Source organism: Falco punctatus, assembly GCF_963210335.1.
Source record: "Falco punctatus genome assembly, chromosome: 2".
Classification (NCBI taxonomy): Eukaryota; Metazoa; Chordata; class Aves; order Falconiformes; family Falconidae; genus Falco; species Falco punctatus.
This window is the reverse complement of record NC_137581.1, coordinates 66125817-66138970: the sequence shown is the minus strand read 5'-3', so window position 1 is coordinate 66138970 and position 13154 is coordinate 66125817. Positions and strand designations below refer to the sequence as shown.

The window sequence follows — 13154 nt, the reverse complement described above, 5'->3', positions numbered from 1 at the left end:
TGCTGGCATCCAATTCCTCCTCCATGGGATTAAGTCCATGAAGATGATCTAACAGAAAGTATCTGCTTCCCACCTCAGAGCACCTCTTAATCAAAGATTCAGAAGATGCCTGCTATTCCATGCACTTTTCACAGACCCATTGCTAACTGCTCTTCTGTGATTAAGGCAAGGTGTTTCACCTGTATATATGAAAAGGAGTGAAAACTCAAGATGAAAAATATTGCAAAGTTAAACAGAACTGTTTATGAATTTTCATCTTTTCTGCAAAAATGGGCATGTCTATAAAGCTAAGCAAAGGTCTGTGTGCAATGCTTGTTAAATTAATCCAGCTAGCATCAATAATGATAGGGAAAATACCACAGATAGCAGCTTTGCTTCTGTATGTATTTCCTGGGAACCTAAGCTGTTAGCGCTGCCTTTGCACTTGGCTTTGCAAGGGGAAAAGTGGATGCCTTTCTCTTGCATTCATTTTGATTAAACTAGTACAGTTTTGGCAGCTCATGCAGCAATTGTACCTTTTCTTTTTGTCCAGTTCTGTCATAGGCACAGGCAACAGCAAATAAAAGCACATCATCAGCTTGTTAAAAGAAATGGCAAAACCACACACAACATCAGGACTGAGGGAGCACCTCAAGTCTTTCCACCAAACTTGTTTTAAAAAGGATAAACGTAAAGTCATGAACGAAAAAAACAAATCTAGACACCATGCTTCCCTCTCATTTTCTTTGCTTCTGTGTTTTAAAATTCCAGAAGAAAACCCCTTGCATGCATACAAAAAATTACTTACTTTAGGTGGTAAACACATAATATCATTCCACCGCTTTTTTCTTATTTTTGTCATGTATTATTAAGAAATATCTTTGCCACATTTCTTATGTGCATCTCTGAAATTCTTCAGGGATACTTGTATGATTAGGAAGAACGTACTGAATTAATAAGCCGGAGTACTTCGGAAAGGCATTAAAATAATTGAAGTGAGAGGCAAAACCAAGGCTGCACTGTGGGTGAGTAGCGTGTGGAGCTGAGCTTGACTACAACGTTTTGCTGAAAGCAAGCATTCCTTCCTGCAGCAGCCAGCGGCTCTACCAGCTGTAAGCCCATCACTTTGCAGTCGCAGACTTGTACAGTGATGCCGTACAAAGCCTTTTGAGCCTCTATAAACCGCAACAAGTTCAAAACCTGACTCACGTCTAGAACCTTGACTCCCTCGCTGTTACCGGCTTAGTCATTGCCAGCAGCCCTGCATGCATCTGCTAATCCTGTGGTATCCTCAGCACCCTTCCCTCCTGTGGGAAAGCCCTGGTTAGTCAGCCTCGCAGAAAGGTAGGGTATTGTGATATTTCTCTTACCATTGTGCTGCTTTGTTCTTCTTGCATTCCCATCTTAATGACAGCGCGAGCTGTTGGCCTTCCACACTTTCTTTGTGCCTGTGTAAATTCAGTGTTTGATGCTGAAGAGGCGGAGACGATTCTAAGTCAAGGGGCAGGTGTGAGTGAAAGGAGCAACCCAACAGCCAAACTATTTGAAAAAGAAACCTTTAATGTCTCATCAGCTCAGCACTGGAAAAAAAAGCCTTCAAAACTTGCCTTGAAAACTGGAAAAACAGGGTGTCTAGCCATAATTTAAGACATTAATAACGAGAAGATTTTGCAGTTCCCTGACATATTTTGACTTTTGCACAGTGAAATGCTGTCTTAAAACCAGGTCTAATTATTAATATGTGAAACACTGTCAGTGACAAAGAAATTACAAGATGGGCTGATTTGTTTCTCATTCACTAGTCAAAATTCCAACATATTTTGAGAAAAGAGCCCAGGCTAAATTTTAGAGCACACCTGAAAAAATGGTTCTTTCCCTTTGTTGAACAGACATACTAACGAGTATTTTGGCATGACCAGAAATTTGAGCATACTTATAGTACTGTAATAACTTTGCAGGATCAGCTACGGTCGTCAGAGGTATACAGTGGCTATCATGAGCTCCCCTAAAACTGCAGCCTCAGGGTGTGACACCCCAATTAACAAACTAAGCTTCAGCAAAACTGTTTTCCACCTGCGACTCCTGAGTATGCAGTCTTTCAGTCTGGATGTCTCCTTTCCAGCACATAAAACACAACAAAGCCAGAACAAATACACTTTGCTATAAGGGAACAGAAGGCAATATGAGCCACCTGAATTTCTACTTTTTAAAATTTATTTTATTTCCCTGATCCAGAAAAGACTTTCAAGCAAGGAGTTCAAGCTTAAGAACATGCACAGCTTACTTGTCTTCTGTAGGACAACTTGTCTATTTGAAGTTGTGTGTGTGCCTATAAGCTCTGCCATTTAAGTCACAGTATACAGAAAACAGTCATATACAACCTCATCCACACAAGCATCTTTACAGTCATCACAGAAATCTCAACAAGAAACCAAAAGTCAAATTTCCTATTGGACTTCTTCCTTTTGCTGAAATAATCAACTTTCTACATGGTTGCCTCATCTAGAAAATTTTTATGATGTTAGTAGATAGATGGGCAAATCAAGCATCCTGCTCCTTGCACCTTCAAAGCTATCACATAAAGATAACAGTGTTTTCTTTTAATCTTTTTTTCATTACTGAATATTATGCTTACAACAATCCTGCTTTGCTACAGATGGTTTCCTGTTGTTTCTGCCAAATGTGAAATAGCTATAAAACTTGAAAAGGTTTTGATGCTGTCACTGCATGAAAAATAGCATCTATGAGGGAAAACTAAATATGAGCCTTAGCCTTTAATTGCTTTAATCTTACTTAGTAAGTGAACTTTTTTACCCCCACCCCCAACTCAAAGCTTCCGATAACATGACCTGAAGGGAAAAATATAACTATGTATTTTAGTCAGGTATAAAGCCTTCATTAACAAAAACAAAAAAGAGGAAGGGGAAGCAGGTAATTCTCATGTCCAGACCAACCAAACAGCCACCAACTCCATTTAACAAGAGCAGTGCCTTTGGCTCAGCTTCATAAAATATGTAAAGTCACTTCTGTTAGTAGACAGTGAAGTTCCTGTTTTCAGTGCTATAATAAGGAAATCTGTCACCTTAGCAGACAAATTACTAGAAAATGGCTTGCATACTCCCAAGGGGACAGAGCCTTTGCTCCTCGCGTGGGCAAACCTCAGTGAACTCAGTGACAATTTTACTTGAAAACAAAAGGAGTGTTAAGTACTTCAAAGAAAATTTGAATTTTATACATTTCTTACATGATGAGGAAAACTGCTGATGCTCTGATGCTCTCTATAGGCATCGATTCAGCATTGTGTGGGAGAAGAGCCAGAGAAAACGTATTTTACCAGCAAAGTCACAGGACTGGCACATGACTTACGAGTGGAGCATCAACGAATAAGTGAGCTACACAGCTTTCTCAAATTTCTGCCAGCATTTGACTGGCACCACATCAACATACTCATTTTCTAGAAAAAACAGTGCGCATTTAACCACATCCTTCTACCAACAAGGTAAGGCTGTGCTCACTGCCATGGATCTGCCTGTACAAGCACTGGGGGTAGAGGCAAAGAGAGTAAATATTAGAAATCGCTCTGTCATTCTGAGTGCGTTTGTCTGCCTGTTGCCTTACACTGAAGGCCCTGTATCTCAGGGCCCTGCAGCACAAGGAGCAAGTGCTCTGTATTATACTGCAGATTTGGCAAGCATCCATTTTTGCAGGAAGAAAGCATGCAATTGTAGTCTCACCCAACCAAGACATCAGACCTCAGCTTTTCAGCTGCTCAGACCTCTTTTGTTCATTCCTGGGGCTGGATCCAATACCTGTTCGCTACAAGAAGAAATTCACTCTCAGTGGAAAGGGAAGCGGGTGGGATTTTAGTTTCTTTTAACCTGTGCTGTCTTTCCCCGCTCTGCAGGCTGGAATTTAAAAGCTGAGGCAGAGGTGACACTGTGGGCAGGAGTGAGTGGAAAATGTGTGTAGTCATCATACTGCTACCAGATGTCTCATCTACATGTGGGTGCGTCTCACCCATGAGCTGTACCCCCGAGGGCACCGTCCACTGCCTCCTCAAAGTGCTCCTGGTGTTTCCCCATGCAGAGATGCTCACAGCAGAGATATCTGCTTGTTTGTTTAGTCTGACTTCCACCCAGGCTAAATTAAAACCAACCTTATACAAGCCCTGGGAGACCTGCACCACACAGCTACAGCCAAACCCCTGTAGTTCAGCCTGGTTGAGGCTCCTGGTTCATCAGCAAGATCTCCAGGCTGAGAGGAGCAGGCACTGCTTGGGACCCTTGTGGCTGATGTGCAGGACCTGCTGCCTTCTCTGAGTGACCTGCACAGTGCCTGATTTTGAGGTCATAAAATCCAGTGGCTTCTTGCTTGGGCCAAGAAAGCATTCACAGACAGCACCTTTTGTTTCTTTTTTGTAGTGTAGTCTATGTACATCTAGACCTTGGATGAAAATCAGAAATGGGCATGCAGGTCCCATCCAAATAGCTGATGACATTAGTGGAGAGTCTCCTGGTATCTTCACTGGGAAGAGGATCGAACCCCTGTATGTTCATTTCTTTATTTATTATCAATTTTGTCATTTGATCACCAGCTGAATTATTTGCACATTTGACATCCAGTTAAATACCACGAACTGCTAGTGTTGGATCTTTTCTCACAACCGGTTAGAAACCATGATAGAAAACATAACCCTGCCACATCAGAGACGTTCCTTCTATACCGTACTGTATTTGCATCTAGGTTTCCTTGTTGCTAGCCAATGCCATCTGTTATCTGTTTTGGTCTGCTTATGAGAACTAGTAATTTTTGAAGACTGAGAGCAAGGAAAGAACAATGGCTCTTTCCTTTGTATTTTACATCCCAAACAAACCAACTGGATCTACACATGCACACAAAAATACAACTCTCCAACTGGCAATATGTTAGCACATGCTTTTTCTGTGCAGAAAATTTAAAGAGACAAAGCTCATCACAGGAAAGCAGTTGAATGTAATGAAATAAATCTGCACCCCACAACGCTTGGATACTCACTTCTGCTTTTGTCTCTCTTGGAGGGTGCTGACACTCAGACTTGGTGATGGATTAAATAGTGACAGCTGAGATAGTTACTGCTCTCAGCTGTGCGCTCTGCCCCTCTCTTGGAAATTACTGCCCTCCTGCAGCCAGCACAACTGAACGCCTCATGAATCCAGTTTCAGACTGCCAGACTTCACACCAGCCTCGGCTCACGTGGATCTGCTAGCCCGTAAACTCCTGCAGCTTGGAGGCAAGTCTGTGAGCCATTGAGCCATGCCTGCTGTGCAGGTGGAAAAGACTCAGAAAGACAGGAGGGGTCAGCTGAAGGTGGTGCTGCTTTGCTTGCCCCCCTGTCACAGGCCACTGGACCAGTGGCAGCCCATGGATCATCCTCTCCTATTTTTGAAATGCAAACGTTTCTTAACTTGAGGCACCCCTTGTCACCAGCTACCCACCTAGAGAAGAAATGGCAAAATCTCAAGGGACAAAAGGAGAACACATTATCAGCCTTTTCTTGGTTTTTTGTTGTTGGTGAGAGAACATTTATCTAGCATGGCTATATGGGTTCAATTAGAAACTGTAGACTCTCAAAAGACTCTCAAAAAAGGGGTTTTCCCTTTTTTTTTCTTTCTTTTTTTTTCTTTTTGGTTGACTGGGTTATCACTCTCTACAACTACCTGAAATGAGATTGTAGTGATGGGTCAGTCAGTGATAGAGACTCAGTCTCTCCTCCCAAGGAACAATCGATAGGACAAGAAGAAACCTTGCACCAGGGGAGGTTTAGATTGGATATTAGGAAAAAATTCTTCACTGAAAGGGCTGTCAAGCATTGGAACAGGCTGCCCAGGGAGGTGGTGGAGTCACTATCCCTGGACGCATTTAAAAGCCATGTAGATGTGGCACTTAGGGACATGGTTTAGTGGTGGACTTGGCAATGCTAGGTTAACGGTTGGACGTGAGGTCTTTTCCGACCTAAGCAATTTTATGATCCTATGATTTTCTTTTGCAACTGCCCTGCAGGGACTGTATTAAACTGTGCTCAGCACTGACTAAATTCTGTTGCTTTGAAATCTATTGCAATTTTTTGTTTTTGTTGAATCCAATAGGAAGAGAAACTTTACTTTAGGATGGTAATTTCAAACTCCTTTTTGTTATAAGCCCAATTTATAAGGCAAATTGAAGTCCCATGTTTGAGGATGCTGTCTGTTTCATAGTGCCTAACTACAACAGGCTATAAACCAGCACCAGGTAGTTTAACAGATTGTGCCATTTTTAGCCTTTAGTCTCATCTGTTCCTCGTATTTTTGCAATCCCAGTTTTCATCTTCCAAGACGTGTGATCTGGGTGCACAGGACCTTTTGGTCTTCTTCTTTTCAGCAACAGAAGCCAACTTCTATAAAGTCTTAATTTATCAACTATTAGTATACAGATCTTTTCCCCTCCCTGGTCCTCCTCCCAAGCAGCAGAGTGCCTACACAGTTGTGAGAGAAAAATGGAGCATGTCACAAGAATGCATTGGATGATTGTAATATATCTAATCCTGAACTATTTAGATGATTCTTGCTCAAAACGAAGAGAAAAAACCTGACACTCAATCTGCAAATAATTGTATGCTGCTTAACTGGCACTTCAGTAGTTTTTCTTTGTGACACATGCGAAGGAAGAGATGGATGCACTGTCAGAATTAAAAGGCCATATGTTTCTGCTTTGGTCCCCAGCCTGTTACATTGCTGAACAGAGGATAAAGGGTGGTCTAACAGAGCTTCATATACAACACAACCTCCAGGGGAGATGGGGGAAAAAGTGAATCTTTCCAGGGTTCCTTTTTACCAAAGAGCTGGCTTGGACTTCAATTCAGCCAAGTTTGCAGCACCATGTCCTGGCTATAAAGCTTAATGAACCAGAGGCTCATTAACATGATCTGCAGGAGATGTACATCCATCAGCATTTGTACAGCAGAGACAAAGACAGTGAGAAACTGGAGCTCATGTATCTTTCTATGCCAGGATCCAGTAGGGAAGCAAACATCTCATTCAAGATTGGTTGAGAAGGTTTGGATGCCGGACATTTGCAACCAGGTTGATCTTGGCCTTTAAGATCAAAAGGGTCTCAGGTCTATCAACATTTCAGAATGTCACAAGTGTAGTCAAGCTAAATATTATAAACTCTTTTTTTCCCTCCCCGATTCCCCAGTGGCCATTGACTATATCTAAGTAACATTCCCAAAGCACAGTTTACCCAGCACATGTTTATTATCAGAGCAGGCCCCTGGATAATCGGTTCATCAAGACCCTCCTAGCCTTGTGTGCACAGCAAGTCAGGCGAGGGTCAGCTGAGATGCCACCAACTGCTGGAGAGGTTTCTTGTGGGGCAGGGAATGGGGCAACATTGACTTCCTGAAAAAGCCCTTCTGCTATAAAACCGAAGCAGCTCTGGCAGTCCCTTCTGCCACATAAAAACTTCGCAGCCCTCCCCTCCCAAAAAGGAAACAAGCAGAATTTAAGGCACTGAATCCAAAAAAAGATCAGCTCTGCAGAACTGAGTCTGAAAAAGAATAAATGCCAGAAACTCTATGAAACCCACCAGGGACTTTGCTATTGATTTTGCGCTGCAGATTGTCAGACGTTATGGTAATGTGGTAATGTAAAACCTGTTGCTAGATTCATGGCGGGTGATACAGCTCAAGCATTGTGGATTAACTTCACATGCCACTTGTGACAGTTCAAACCCAGCAGTTGCTAGCAACAGATCAGGAGGATGTGGCCCTGATCTGTCTCCGCAGAGATTTGAAACTCCATTGACAAAGTTTTAGCTTCTTCAAAAGACAATAGCAGATAATGCTTTAAAATCATCTTTGTTTATCTTTTATTCTTTTGTTTCTAATGGACTCCTTCTGAATTTGAAAATAGCTTCCTCTATACTTTTGTTCCGATTTCCCTGGTTGGAAGAAACTGAAAGATCGGAGCTATGTCAAGTCAGAATAAATGTGTGCAAAACTAATATGCTTCAAGAAGCTGTGTTTGATCACTAAATATTGCCCCAGAGCCAGCAAGAGCTGAGCCCACCACCCTTGTGGGAGCTCTGCCATTGACTGCATGGGCCCGGGATCTCAGTTCATTTCTTATAGAATTGGATGAGTGATAAATCAAACAAAAAACCAACAAGTTACTTGGCCTCCAAATAATATTTGGATGTCCTAATCTTCTGCTATATGAAGCCAGGTTCTTAGTTTTCTGGGAAAAGTATGGCCAAGCACTTTGACCACACGGTGACCACCGGCACAGGTCAATAATACTTGCCGAGGCAGACAGTCATAAATGTCAAAATTCCATCTTTGTTCAGTAATGTCTAATCCTTTACAGGGACTTACCTCGTTGGAATATGCATGGCAAGAATATACATAGAATATACATGTTTTTGCAAACGACTCCCTGTCCTAACGTTGCACTGTCCAGAACATTTCTACATATTAGGAAGGAAGGGTTTTCTCCAACAATAGCTGCTGCTCCAGGAGCTGTTGGGTAAAAAGGGGCACCTGTTATGTTCTGGATGCATCATAAAAAATACAGTGGGTCTGGAGGGTCAGGAGGGCACCAGAAGGCAGCAAAGGCCTGGTCTGGAGAATAATTGGAGGAAGAAACAGGATACCTTTAACAGGAGTGAATGGAAAGGCTGATCTATCCCCAGCTCCTCACCAATGACTCATGTAGGGTGTGGCCATGCTGGAACCTCTGGGTTATTCTGCTATAGGCAGTAGCTCACGTTGCAATTTATCTACCCTTTAGCTGAGAAGAGAAGCAGGGTAGATATGATCTGAAACCCAGTTCCATCCTAACATGGTTAAAGGAAACAACTCTGTTAAGGATATTAGGGGGGAATTCCTCCACTGATGACAACATGAGAAAAACATTATCTAAATATTAATCTTGTCTTCAAAAGCTTATGCTGCTGTTTTTTGAAAACTGAGACTTGGAACATTTATCTAGCATGGCTATATGGGTTCAATTAGAAACTGTAGACTCTCAAAATACTCCAGTCCTCCAAGAAATGTCACCCTTGCATGTAAAGTTACAATGTTTTACATGTAGCCATTTTCAGAGGAATTCTAAACACTTCTATGGTACAATTACATTCAGTTCAACATTTTCAGTGAGATGATTTCCATGGCATACAATTCAGTATGATCCCTTGAAAATGACCATCTCACGATCTGATGTGAAAAATGAAAGCATCACATGTTTTCCATCTAGCTGCAATAGAGAAAAAAATGCTTATTTATGAACAGCAGTTTTCTGTACAAGCTATCTATCTACCAAAAAAAAAAAAAAAAAAAAAAAAAAGCCTGCTGGCTTTTTCTGGGCACATTCTCATCTGAGCTCTTTGTTGTGGTCAGACTATGCTATTGCAAACAGCAATACAACTATGCTGTACCCTACCAACCAAATGCGCTGTGCCAAGCTTTGGTAACAGTTTGACCCTTGTCAGACATCTCCAGTGAAATTGGGCTCACAGGAGCTTACCCCAAGGTGAAATTGTTCCCACTGAGAGGTGTGGAGCCAAAAGGGCTGCTAATGAATAGAATACATTCCTTCATTTGATTGCTTGTGTTCATTACTTTCAAAATTAATTTCTTATCAGTGTTGCTCTTCAATAGAGGATGCCTGAATTTTCTTTACTTTTCACTTTCTGTTTCTGACAGAGAAGAACAAAGAACTGAATAATTCTGATCATAGTCACAGGGTTTGACTCCACTTTGCACAATCACATTACTTTCCCTTTAAAATTTGCATTCTCACATGATTTTTCTTATAAAGCTGCCAGAGTTTTCCACCATTTGTCCAAAACATTTCAAGACCGATCATTTGAAACTACCTCTCCTGCCTCTGCTGTAGAGGAGTGGCAGCAGTAGCCATAGGCCTTGTCTATTCCAATGAGCAGCGGCTGTAGGTGTGAGAGCTTTCCTGGTAGCTTGAGGCGTATGAAGAGGTTTTGGGTGGTACCCCAAGGGGGCAGTGATCACTAAGCTCCTTGGCACCGTTGCACCGGGTGAGGAGCTCACCAGTCATCCCATGGGGGACAGATCTGAAGTGCTACCCAGTGCCCCGTCATGTGATATCTAAAGCTCCACTGGCTGCAAAACTGAAAACACTTTTTCTCTTAAACATACAAGTGCTGAGCCGCACTTTTTCTAATCCACATTATCAGTGCCGTAGCCATGGCAGCAGCAGCTAAAAAAGCCCAGCTCAGTACCAGTGACAGTCTTTCAGTCGTGCGAGGCTCAAGCAGGCCACTTTACTGCTGGATTAAGTTTTGCAGCCCTGGCTGAGCTCTCTGCACCCCCAGAGGTAGCTGAGCTGGGCTTTTCAGAGCTGCTCTGGCAGCCCATACGGCTACAGCATACCGTGTTCGGAACAGGCATGCGATGCCACCGCTTGCCCAGACGATCCTTGGCATGGGCGGGCAGCCTGCTTTCTTCTCTGGCCCTCAGTCCCACAGCACCCTTTTACAGCAAGATTGAGGAAGCAGGGAAAATAAAAATTGGCATGCTACAAACATGTATTCACATGTATATGCAGTCAGCCACAACACTACCGATGCTGCGATATCTTACAGCGTTGGTTGTGATTTCAAAAGTATAGCAACAGTCTAAAATGTACAGGCAAATTAGTTTGCCATGTTAACACAAAAGCCGAAACAGCAGTTCCACTACCGCCTGGAGAAATACGTACTTCCACTCAAATAAAACAAACCCGCTGGATCCTCTGGAGTTTGCGAACTGGTCAGAACATCGGTACTTTTACTAACAAAAAAGTCTAAACCACATTCGATGTGAGGAAATTTTAGCTTTTAATCAAAGATGCTACCAGGAACTGTAGCTGCTTTCTAGCATTCACAGAAAAACATAGTTCTTTAGCCCGGTGCCAGGAGCAGAGAAACTCACTGAACGGTAGATCTCGTTCAAATGAAACCTATCAGGGACACGATTTCCAGTCACAGCCCTCAGTGACATCCTCGTGACAGAGCGGCTCCGTACCAGAGCCACGCTGGCTTTGGGGCCAGGCGGCAGAGGTGCCGGACGCAAGCCTACCTTGTGCAGATGGGCTCACCACCGCCGAAGCCTGAGGGAGAGGTCCTCCGGCGGGTGCAGGGCTGGGGGGACCCCCTTGGTCGGGCTCTCGCAGGTGCCGAAGCTGGGGCACACGTCTCCTCTTCTCGCAGAGCTTGTCATGAATGTCCCCAGCGGGGTCGCGGGGAGCCCAAGCGCACCAAAGCCCCCGCTGCCCTCGCCGGGGCGCCCCAACGGCTCCGTCCCGCTCGCGCCCTGCCGGGCAAGTTTCGCAAAGCCGCGGCCGGCGGAGCGGGCTCCGCTCGCTGCGGAAACTCGCCTACCCCACCTAGAGGTGCACCGCAGGATGAGGAGGAGCTCCGCATCCCTGTCCCGCTCCTGCCGCGTTCGGGTTTTGCTGGCGAGCAGGAGGGAAAGAAGGTTTTATCAGGTTTGGCTCCCAGGAGGGGAGCCAGACCCTGGGGCGCAGGGCAGGGAAACGCTTCTGGAGGCTCCCGGGAGCAGAAGGGGCGAGGGGGAAGCCTGGTGATGGAACTGGTTCGGTTCAGCGGGTGTTGGTATGGAAAATGAAGCTATTCTGCCCAGATACCTTGATTTTGAGGGAATTTGGGGTGACTTCTCTGAAGCCCATCTCATTTTCCTACCCTTCAAGCAGCAGATCTGGGGACTGCCCGCACTTCTCACAGGACTGCATTGGGGCGGGACAGCACGGGAGACCCCAAGAGTCACCGGGTCCCTGGGACCTGTGGGCAGCCCAGGGAACACACAGCTCCCTGTTGCTTTTAACAAATTCTAAAGGAATAACTTTAATATTTTTCAAATTGAAAATGTCATAACCACCTTTCTGAACTGCTGATTCTTTTCTTTCAAAGCAGAACAGCAATACTTATACTGTTGAGCTTTCTAACGGTTGGAAATTCTGGCTGTCAACTACTGCTTGAGGGAACTGCCAGCACTTCTGCAAAGACAGTGTTCCTTAAAATTGAAAAATGCAAAATAACCTACTCAGATAGCATTATTTAACACTGAAGTGAAAATAAATGAAATGTGGAAAAAAAAACCCAACCAAACAAAAACAACATACCTGGAAATGGCTTGAGTGCAACTAGAGCATTTAACTCAGAGATCATAAAGTAGAAACATCAACATTACAACCGTTTTTTTTGTGAGCATCCAACACGTACGACGAAAAGCTGTCAGTGCTTGGAAGATCAGTGGAAAATATTTCTCAAAGGAGATCTTTCAGCCTTATTGGAATACAAGATTCATAAATTCTGTATTTTGGTATGTGCTGTTCTTGTAACTCCACTGCTGTCTTGACAGTCACTGCACTGTTGGGCAAATGTGTGCATTGAAAACAGGGCCACACACTAGTTCTTATCTAACACATACCAAACTCCATGGTATAAATCAACATTACATTATAATTGGGCATTTTTTTCATTTTATTAAGCAGGCCATTCAATTCAGTGGTTCCAGTTGTCAAAGACTGACCCTGGGCTACGTGGCAAGTTGCTTTTACTTCTTACCTACAGAGAAGAAAAGCTTATGGCTGGTATCACAACAGCACAGACAAAATATGGCTAAGCCTGGCTGGCCTTCCAGAGGGACTGCTTCTCTTAGCAGCAACTGAATCATTCCTGAACTGAGTTCCTTGCTGAGATGAAGTTTTATGAGAGACAAGGACAAAGGCAGTAATAGCTGAGCTGGGCAGGTTCACTGGAAATGATGAAATACACTAGGAATGAGGTTGCCTCCCTACAGCCCACAGGGTGCATCCAAGAGGCAAAGGCTGCAGGACCATGAAAGACAGAAGAAAGTGTGGAGCAAAAGGCAGAAGGAGAACAACAGGTTTTTAGCCCCATTTCCTATGGAAGGAGGCTATTGAGATGTTTGTGTTCCTTCTAACAACTATTGAATCTACTGGCCACCAAAGACCTCAGAAGTCTCTTAACGATAAGCAGCTGGCTAAAGACAGTCATCCCCAATTTGTTGCCCAGATTTGAGGAAAGCACAATGTGAACACACCTTATGAGAAAGCAACAAATCCATGCAGAGAGAGATCTCACACGTTCTCCAGCCACTCAAA

The 13154-nt window shown here is 43.7% G+C and overlaps 1 protein-coding gene across 4 annotated transcripts in view; it reads right to left on the bottom strand.

The window, feature by feature from the left end:
• The window catches only part of EDAR (ectodysplasin A receptor), a 73497-nt gene extending 62098 nt beyond the window's left edge, over positions 1-11399 (bottom strand). The window contains exon 1 of one of the 4 annotated variants that reach the window (XM_080377449.1): positions 11087-11399. The gene's annotated coding sequence lies outside the window, so the exon portion shown is untranslated. Of the gene's footprint in view, positions 1-3713; positions 3756-11086 lie in introns of those variants that run through there. The other 3 variants (XM_080377446.1, XM_080377448.1, XM_080377447.1) reach the window with 3 other exon arrangements.
• Between the last annotated feature and the right edge of the window lie 1755 nt (positions 11400-13154).